Below are 8,727 nucleotides of genomic sequence, written 5' to 3' on the forward strand. Positions count from 1 at the left end.
CTAGTAGGTTAATCTATATGATTTACATGTGCATATTAATTTGATTGTCTAAAAGAAACACGTTTCATAAGCACTTATTCCCTCTGTAAAGAAATATTGGGAGTACCAAATTAGCAATGAAAACAAAAAATATATGTGGTAATAATAAGAGGTGAGACAATAAGACGGTTTATAGGGGGGAAATAGTGTGTGTGTGGGGGGGGGGGAGGGGGGTCAGTTGCGGGAGGAAAAAAAACAAGGATAGATGGGGTAACCTACCTAAGGCGAATCTTATGTTCTTCTCGACTAGGGGAGATAATAGTACTCTAATGGGTGCATCCTGGCTTGCAATGCAGAATCCTAGCATGTCCAAGACTTCCTCTCGCCTTTATGGAAATTATATAACGCTCAGAGCTTTTATACGTTCTTCGGTCGAGCGAAAATAATTGCACCCCTCTGTTTGAAAGTAAATTCAACTTTTGACCTCCAATGTACCTAAGTGTTGTAGATTGGCGGTTTAAATTTATCTTCTTCAACTTTGTACTCCCTCCATTCACTTTTATAAGTGAATAGAGGGAGTACCATAAAATTGTGCATTATTTTGTTTTGTAGCCCCATCATGATATCTCTAGCCCTGTTGTCAGCCACATCTATGCCCTACTGCAAAATATTGAAAACAAATTACATGAATTCTCATAAAATGTTATAAAAAAATCACATGATACTCATTTTAACGCGATGCAAGTTGCATTTACCACTTCCTTGCAACTATAAATTCCCAGTTCAAATCTTTAAAGAAAAATGCCATGCCATAATTTGAATTATACTTCTATTTTATGGGGAAAAGTATTCCCCAGATTAGATATAAATTGAGTGATATATGAATTTTCTATGATTGTATAGGTTTTTGTAACCAACTTTTAAATATTTTTGTGATGTGGCATCCAAGCAACAGCCTCACGACTCTGGCAAGTGGGTCTGAGATGTCAGGATGCGGAAAAACTTCTTAATTAGGGTCGAACGGGATAATGCATGACTAAGGGCTGAAAGAAATAAAAAAAATCTCGCATTTTATTGTACATCATAAAATAGGAAGAGAAATGTGAAATTTTCTTTAAATTTTTTGGGCAAATTTTTATTTACCTTTTGTACTTCCATCCTATTTCTAGAGTGATGGCATGTATACCATATTGAAAAAAACATATAGAGTACAATTAGTAGACATGTCGTAGCATTTCACTGGGATTATTTGTCCAATTTTTTGTTCATTCGATTGACATGCTTAATCTATTTATATCATGATTCATCTATCACACTTTTTAAATAATATGTGTGAAGAAATACTCAAATATTCAACATATATCCCAATCAAGAAAGGTCTAGCAGATTCAAAGGTCAACGGAATGGTAGCCGCATAAAAGACGAAGCATTTCCTTTTTAAGTGGGAACATGAGAGAGGTGAGTGGAGAGCCATTCCTTCAATTGTTGAAACGACGGGTATCTCGCATTGTTGTCCATTTTGTCTTGTGTCGGCAAAGAAATAGAAAGAGCCGAACAAGATTGTGTTCGGCTGTTTGGTAGAAGGATAGGAAACCATTTTTCGCCCAAACATCACAATGTTAGAGCAACTCTAGCAGACTCCGCATCCTGCCCTGACCCGCAAAATAACCGTCAAAATGCGGGCGGGGGCGGAAAAACCTGCCTGATCAGATCCTGCATCCCGCCCCCACTCACAAAAAATTTTGAGGGGCGCGGCAAAATATCGGCCCCAGCCCGCATATTCGCGGGTTTCCCCCTCGCCGCTGCGGTGCCCTGCATCACAAAGAAGTACTCCCTTCGTTCGGAATTACTTGTCTCGGAATTGGATGTATCTAGAACAAAAATACGTCTAGATACATCCATTTCTGCGACAAGTAATTCCGAACGGAGGGAGTAGTCGGCGGGAGGGACATTTCAGCCCACGCCTTTCCCCACCTTCTTCCGCCGCCGACCGCCCTTGCTTCCGCCCGTCCGCCACCGGCGATTCCGGCCAAATCTGTGGGCAGAATCGCGCCGCGGGGCCGTCCCCCACCCACCCCCTCCCCCGTGTCGATACGCTGCACCGACCCGCCCGGATCCGGCGAGAAGAGCCGCCCCTCGTCGCCGCCGCCGCCGGGGATCGACCACCGTCGAGCCCGCCCCTCGTCGCCGCCCGGGATCACCCGCCGCATCCGCCCCCGGTTAGTGTTTGTTTTGTGATATTTTGCGAGTGGTATAGTTGATTGACGCGTCGGCGCCGGTATGCATGTAGATGGAATTGACCCCGTGCGAGAAGTTCTTGCTCTTCGATTCGGACGACTTGGATGTTGAGACCATGCTTGCGACCTTTCGGCAGCAGACATTAGTGATGGCACTTGCCGTGAAGAAGCACGAAGACGAGAACCGGAAGAGGAGGCGAGGATCGACTGTCGGTCGTCTTTGCATTCCTCGGACTCGCCATCTTGGGAACGAGATGTTGATGCAAGACTACTTCGCGGAGAATCCTACATATCCACCGCACCTCTTCCGGAGAAGGTACCGAATGCGCCGATCCCTCTTTGTGAAAATTGTTCAAGCTTGCGAGGCAAATTACCAGTATTTTACTCAAAGAAGAAATGTTGCGGGCTTAAAGGGATTTAGTGCATATCAAAAAATCTCCACAGCTATGCGGGTGATTGCATATGGCGTTCCGGGTGACTATGCCGATGAGTACCTTCGCATTGGTGAAGATACTACAATTGAGCCAGTGCGTAGATTTGCAAAAGTGATCATCCGTGTCTTTGGTCCTGAGTATCTTCGGGCACCCAACGAGGATGACACAATGAAATTGATGACATCTAATGAGAGGAGAGGCAAGCCTGGCATGCTAGGTAGCATTGATTGTATGCATTGGACTTGGAAAAATTGCCCAAAGGCATGGCAAGAAATGTATTGTGGCAAGTCTCGTGACGCAACAATTAAAGGAAATATGTCCTAAAAGCAATAATAAAGTTGTTATTTATATTTACTTATATCATGATAAATGTTTATTATTCATGCTAGAATTGTATTAACCGGAAACTTAGTACATGTGTGAATACATAGACAAAACAGAGTGTCCCTAGTATGCCTCTACTTGACTAGCTCGTTAATCAAAGATGGTTATGTTTCCTGACCATAGACATGTGTTGTCATTTGATGAACGGGATCACATCATTAGATAATGATGTGATGGACAAGACCCACCCGTTAGCTTAGCATTATGATTGTTTAGTTTTATTGCTATTGCTTTCTTCATGACTTATACATGTTCCTCTGACTATGAGATTATGCAACTCCCGAATACCGGAGGAACACCTTGTGTGCTATCATACGTCACAACGTAACTGGGTGATTATAAAGATGCTCTATAGGTGTCTCCGAAGGTGTTTGTTGGGTTGGCATAGATCGAGATTAGGATTTGTCACTCCGTATATCGGAGAGGTATCTCTGGGCCCTCTCGGTAATGCACATCGCTATAAGCCTTGCAAGAAATGTGACTAATGAGTTAGTTGCGGGATGATGCATTACTGAACGAGTAAAGAGACTTGCCACTAACAAGATTGAACTAGGTATGATGATACCGACGATCGAATCTCGGGCAAGTAACATACCGATGACAAAGGGAACAACGTATGTTGTTATGCGGTTTGACCGATAAAGATCTTCGTAGAATCTGTGGGAGCCAATATGAGCATCTAGGTTCCGCTATTGGTTATTGACCGGAGAGGTGTCTCAGTCATGTCTACATAGTTCTCGAACCCGTAGGGTCCGCACGCTTAACGTTCGATGACGATTTTATATTGTGTGAGTTATGTGATTTGATGACCGAATGTTGTTCGGAGTCCCGGATGAGATAACGGACATGATGAGGAGTCTTGAAATGGTCGAGAGGTAAAGAATCATATATAGGACGATAGTATCGGGTCACCGGAAAGGGGTTCCGGGCACCCCCGGCCAAGATAAATTGGACCTAGGGCGGGACAGACCAACCCGTAGTGGGCTGGTGCGCCCCATACATGGCCGAATAGGGTTGGAGAAAGGAAAGGGAGAGGAAAGAAAGGAAGGGGGCAATTCGGCCTCCCCTTTCCTTCTCCCCCCTCCTCTTTCCTTCTCCCTTCGAAAAACATGGAAAGGGGGGAGGCCGAATAGGATTAGGCCCCAAGTAGGATTCCTTCTACTTGGGGCGCACCTCCTGCTTCTCCCTTCCTCTCCCACCTATATATATGTGAGGGGGGGGGGGAACCGCTAGAACACACCAAGTCTTCTCTTAGCCGTGTGCGGTGCCCCCCTCCACAGTTACACACCTCAGTCATATCGTCGTAGTGCTTACGCAAAGCCCTGTGCCGGTAACTTCATCATCAGCGTCGCCACACCGTCGTGCTGACGGAACTCTCCTCGTCCTCAACTGGATCAAGAGCTCGAGGGACGTCATCGTGCTGAACGTGTGCTGAACACGGAGGTGCCGTACGTTCGGTACTTGGATCGTGAAGACGTTCGACTACATCAACCGCGTTACTAAACGCTTCCGCTTTCGGTCTACGAGGGTACGTGGACACACTCTTATCACTCGTTGCTATGCTTCTCCTAGATAGATCTTGCGTAATCGTAGGAATTTTTTTGAAATACTATGTTCCCCAACAACAATTGTGCTAGAGGCCGTAGCATCCGAGGATTTATGGATTTGGCATTGCTTCTTTGGTATGCCGGGCACTCTCAATGATATCAATGTGTTGCAACGGTCTCATTTGTTTGCTAGGCTTGCTAGTGGTGATGCTCCTGCTTGCAACTACACTATCAATGGGCATGAATACACGAAAGGGTACCATCTTGCAGATGGTATATACCCTCCTTGGTGCACATTTGTCAAGAGCATCAAAGATCCCAAAACTAAAAAATAGTGTGAATTTGCAATGGTGCAAGAGGCAGCCTGTCGTGGAAGTGTCACAGCAGATGTCCTCATGGAAGGACTTAGTTGTGGAGCCATTGCGACGAGGTTAGCTTAAAGGGGTTAAACGGGACAAAGGACACGAGGAGTTTATACTGGTTCGGCCCCTTGCGGTGAAGGTAAAGGCCTAATCCAGTTTGAGGTGATATTGCTAGGGTTTCGATGACTAGGGAGCGAATATGCTTAGCCTGGCTCTCGTTCTGTTGTTTCTTGTCCTAAGACGCCGCTGGGTCGTCCCCTTATATACAAGGGTTGACGCCCTGCAGCCTACAGAGTCCCGGTTGGCTCATACAACGTGTCCGGCTCGGTGACTTATCTTACATGCCTTACAATACAAGTCTACATATACATGGCGGGTTATATCCGTGGGCCTTAAGCCGCCTTTGAGTTTGGGCCCTCTACTAAGCCTATCTATGAACCGCCATTGTTATTATACTCTTGGGCTTCATTGAAATGAATCGCCATAGGGATGACCCGGCCCCTCCTGGGCGGGTCATACCCGATAGTCATATCCCCAACATTAGGTCCCAGGTTGATTGGAACTTCTTCATGTCAATCTTCAATACTTAGAAAATTCTTCCTCATCTTACTATGAAATATTGTGACCCGCCATGACGTCATCTCCGGAATTTACGGTAACCCGCCGTGGCGTCACCTGCCATTAATGCTTCACAGAACCCAAATCTTAATAAATCTCTTTCTTTATTGTCCTTCCGAAAACCGAGGCACGCGCGCCGTTGCTTATCCATTTTTTGCCTCCTCGATTCTTGCACCTGTCGTTTGTCCTTCCAGTCTTATAAATAAGACTGTGGGCTCTCCTCTCATTCTCCCCCTTTTCCTTCTCATCTTCTTATTCTTCCTCTGGCGCACCAAACCGTACGATCTCCGCCACCGTCGACTTCCGTCTCCGACATCAACTCCGCCCGCTGCATCACCCTGAACGGACCAGAAAATCGCGGCGCCTCTCCGCTGTCCCATCAGCATCAGTAAGCCTTCCTTTCTTTCGCCATAGATCTGTCATTAGGGTTTCAGTATTCATCGGTGTTCGTCGCCGCCCTTCTTTATCTCTGTTTAGATCCATGGATTACATCCAAAAACCACATAAATCTTGCACGGTAGTAGTTTTAGCACCGGTTTTTTATACTAGAATATATCTTCATCGCGACAGATATCCTCTGGGGCACCTCTGCTTTTCCACTGCCGCCTCTGTAGGTTTCGAATTTATTCCCTTTTTCTGAACAGTTGCAGATCCAAATCTATAACTTTAATTTGTGAAACCTGTTTGTCCAACACTTAGTAGACTTTTACTCTTTGTCAGATTTTGAATACCTGTATCTTTCATGGCGGCTTACACGTCCGGCTTACAATTATTCATATACCATTAGTCCTCACTTAAGCCGCCAGTCTGAATGTATACTATCAGCGCTTAACCTGTGATTTCACCAATTGACTTGAACCGGCAAATTTTTTCTTTCCTTTAGGCTTTCTTTCTTTCACAATGCCGCCAAAAACAGTCTACACATGCAACTGGGTCCCCTCCATCTTCACCGAGGGCACTTTTAAAGACTTTTTCAAAATCGGGTATCTGCCCGCCAAGAATGTGATGCATTGCCGTGCTCCTGGCCCGGGCGAAGAATGACCTCAGCCAAAAGACGGCGAAGTCATCGTTTTTACTGACCACAAGAACCGGGGCTTCTCACCGCACGACTCTAAATTCTTCCGAGACGTTCTGCACTTTTTCCAGCTCCACACTCAAGACATCAGACCCAATTCTGTGTCAAATATATATAATTTTCAAGTCTTCTGAGAAGTATACCTTCAAGAGGAGCCCAGTGTTGATCTCTTTAGAGAGTATTTTTACTTAAACCGCCAGACTGAGTTCACAAATGGTCCTAGCTTGGAGCTCGGTGGAACTTCAATTCAACGTAGAAGAGACGTCATCTTTCCTTATGCCTGCTTGCCGAGTCACCCAAAAGATTGGAACCAGACGTGGTTTTATTGCAAAGATACTTCCCCGGCTGACGAGAATCAGCTGCCGGGTTATCGTGTTGAGCGCCTGGACCCAAAACATAACCTTCCTGAAAAACTTACTGCTGCTGAACGGAAGAAGATTGCACCTACTATTGTGAAGGTCAAAGATCTGCTAGGAAATGGGCTAACTGGCGTTGATTTAGTCAGGTGTTGGGTTTCTTGGTGGATTATTCCATTAAGCCGCTGCACCGGCTTAATATGTACTTACACTGGTGGTGAAAAAGATTCACTGCGCCACAGCTCCGCACCATTAACTGATGAAGCAATAAATGAAATGGTTAAGTCTCTTCTGAATGAAGACCCGGAAGATTGTGTTAAAGTGGGTCTGGCCCCTTTCTGCAAGCTTAACCCGCCAACAGATGTAAGCCTCTGAACTTACTTATCTTCACCTCCTCATTTGAATATCTTATTAACTGGACCCTTAATAACTTTTGCAGGCTAAGTCTGACTTTTGGAAAGTGGAGTATGATCATGAGGCTGCTAAGAAGGCCAGGGCTGCCAAAAAAGCCGCTAGGAAAACCACCAAGAAGACCGCCAAGAAGAAGAAGAAACCGAGCGCCTCTGACCTGCTCAAACTGGATGACACCTCTGAGTCGGAGGTAGCCCTTGACTCTCTTGGCTTCAATCATCTTATTGACACTGACTATTATTAGGCTGACACGGGAGCCAGCCAGGCAGCTGAAGAAGAGATAACTATTATTTCCTCCGGCTCAGACCCTTTGCCAAGACAGAAACTTCGACAAGTAACCTGAAAGTAAGGTTTTCACACCCCTTGGCTTATTTAGATCCTCACTTTCTTTTGAAGCAACAACAACACGAGAATCGCTGCCAGGCCCGGACCAGTGGAGGTGATGAGTTATCCTTCAGCTTACCGAACACTCCTGCCCCTCGAAAATGTCGAAACGAGGTTCCTCTTTAATTACTCTTTTTATCTGTTTGGTGGATCTTATCTGTTTACCTTCTAAATCTGTTGATAACCCTTGATCAGGAACTTGCCCATTCTTCCTCTGGCGACTCATCGCAAACTGAGTTGCCGGCTTTTAAAACTACCCCTGGGTAATAGCAATTGATTTTACTCTGTAATTCTTCATACCCTTATATTTACACTTAACTTGTCATAATCCGCGTAGTGGACAAGCAAAGCCCAACAAGAAGGCAAAGGTGAACAAACCAACTGAAGCACCGAACACTGCTGAGCCAGAGCCACAAGTCTCTGTTCCTGAAGCTTCTAACAAACAGCCGGAAGAGCCTGTTACTATCACTCCGCCTGAGATTCCGGATCTCAGTGTTGATGACACTGCTATTAATCCTTCCAATCCTGCACCCTCAAGCTCACTTAAGCCGTCGAAAACTCATGATGATGATGTGTTGATTACTGGCACCGGCTTCGTAGAGCCGGGAAATCCAATAGCTTTGGCTAAACATACTGCTAAGCAAGAGGTTATTGGAAGGCGGAAGACGAAGTTTGATGTCTCCCATTATGCACAACTGAGCAGCAGTGAGATCCTCTTAGGTTATCTCAGCCAAGTACACTCCAGCCGCGATCTTGAAGTTGATATGGTGAAACAAATGCACCAAAACTATGAGGTATGATTTTCAACTATGAGTAATTTATGTATATCCTGCCAGCCCCCAAGTCTACTGACTATGATATGATTGAATAGGCTGTAGACTTAGAAGAATCCAGAAGTTTTTGTCATAGAATCCTGCCAAGTCCGATTTAAAATTAAACC

Source organism: Triticum aestivum, chromosome 6D (assembly GCF_018294505.1).
Source record: "Triticum aestivum cultivar Chinese Spring chromosome 6D, IWGSC CS RefSeq v2.1, whole genome shotgun sequence".
NCBI classification, from domain to species: domain Eukaryota; kingdom Viridiplantae; phylum Streptophyta; class Magnoliopsida; order Poales; family Poaceae; genus Triticum; species Triticum aestivum.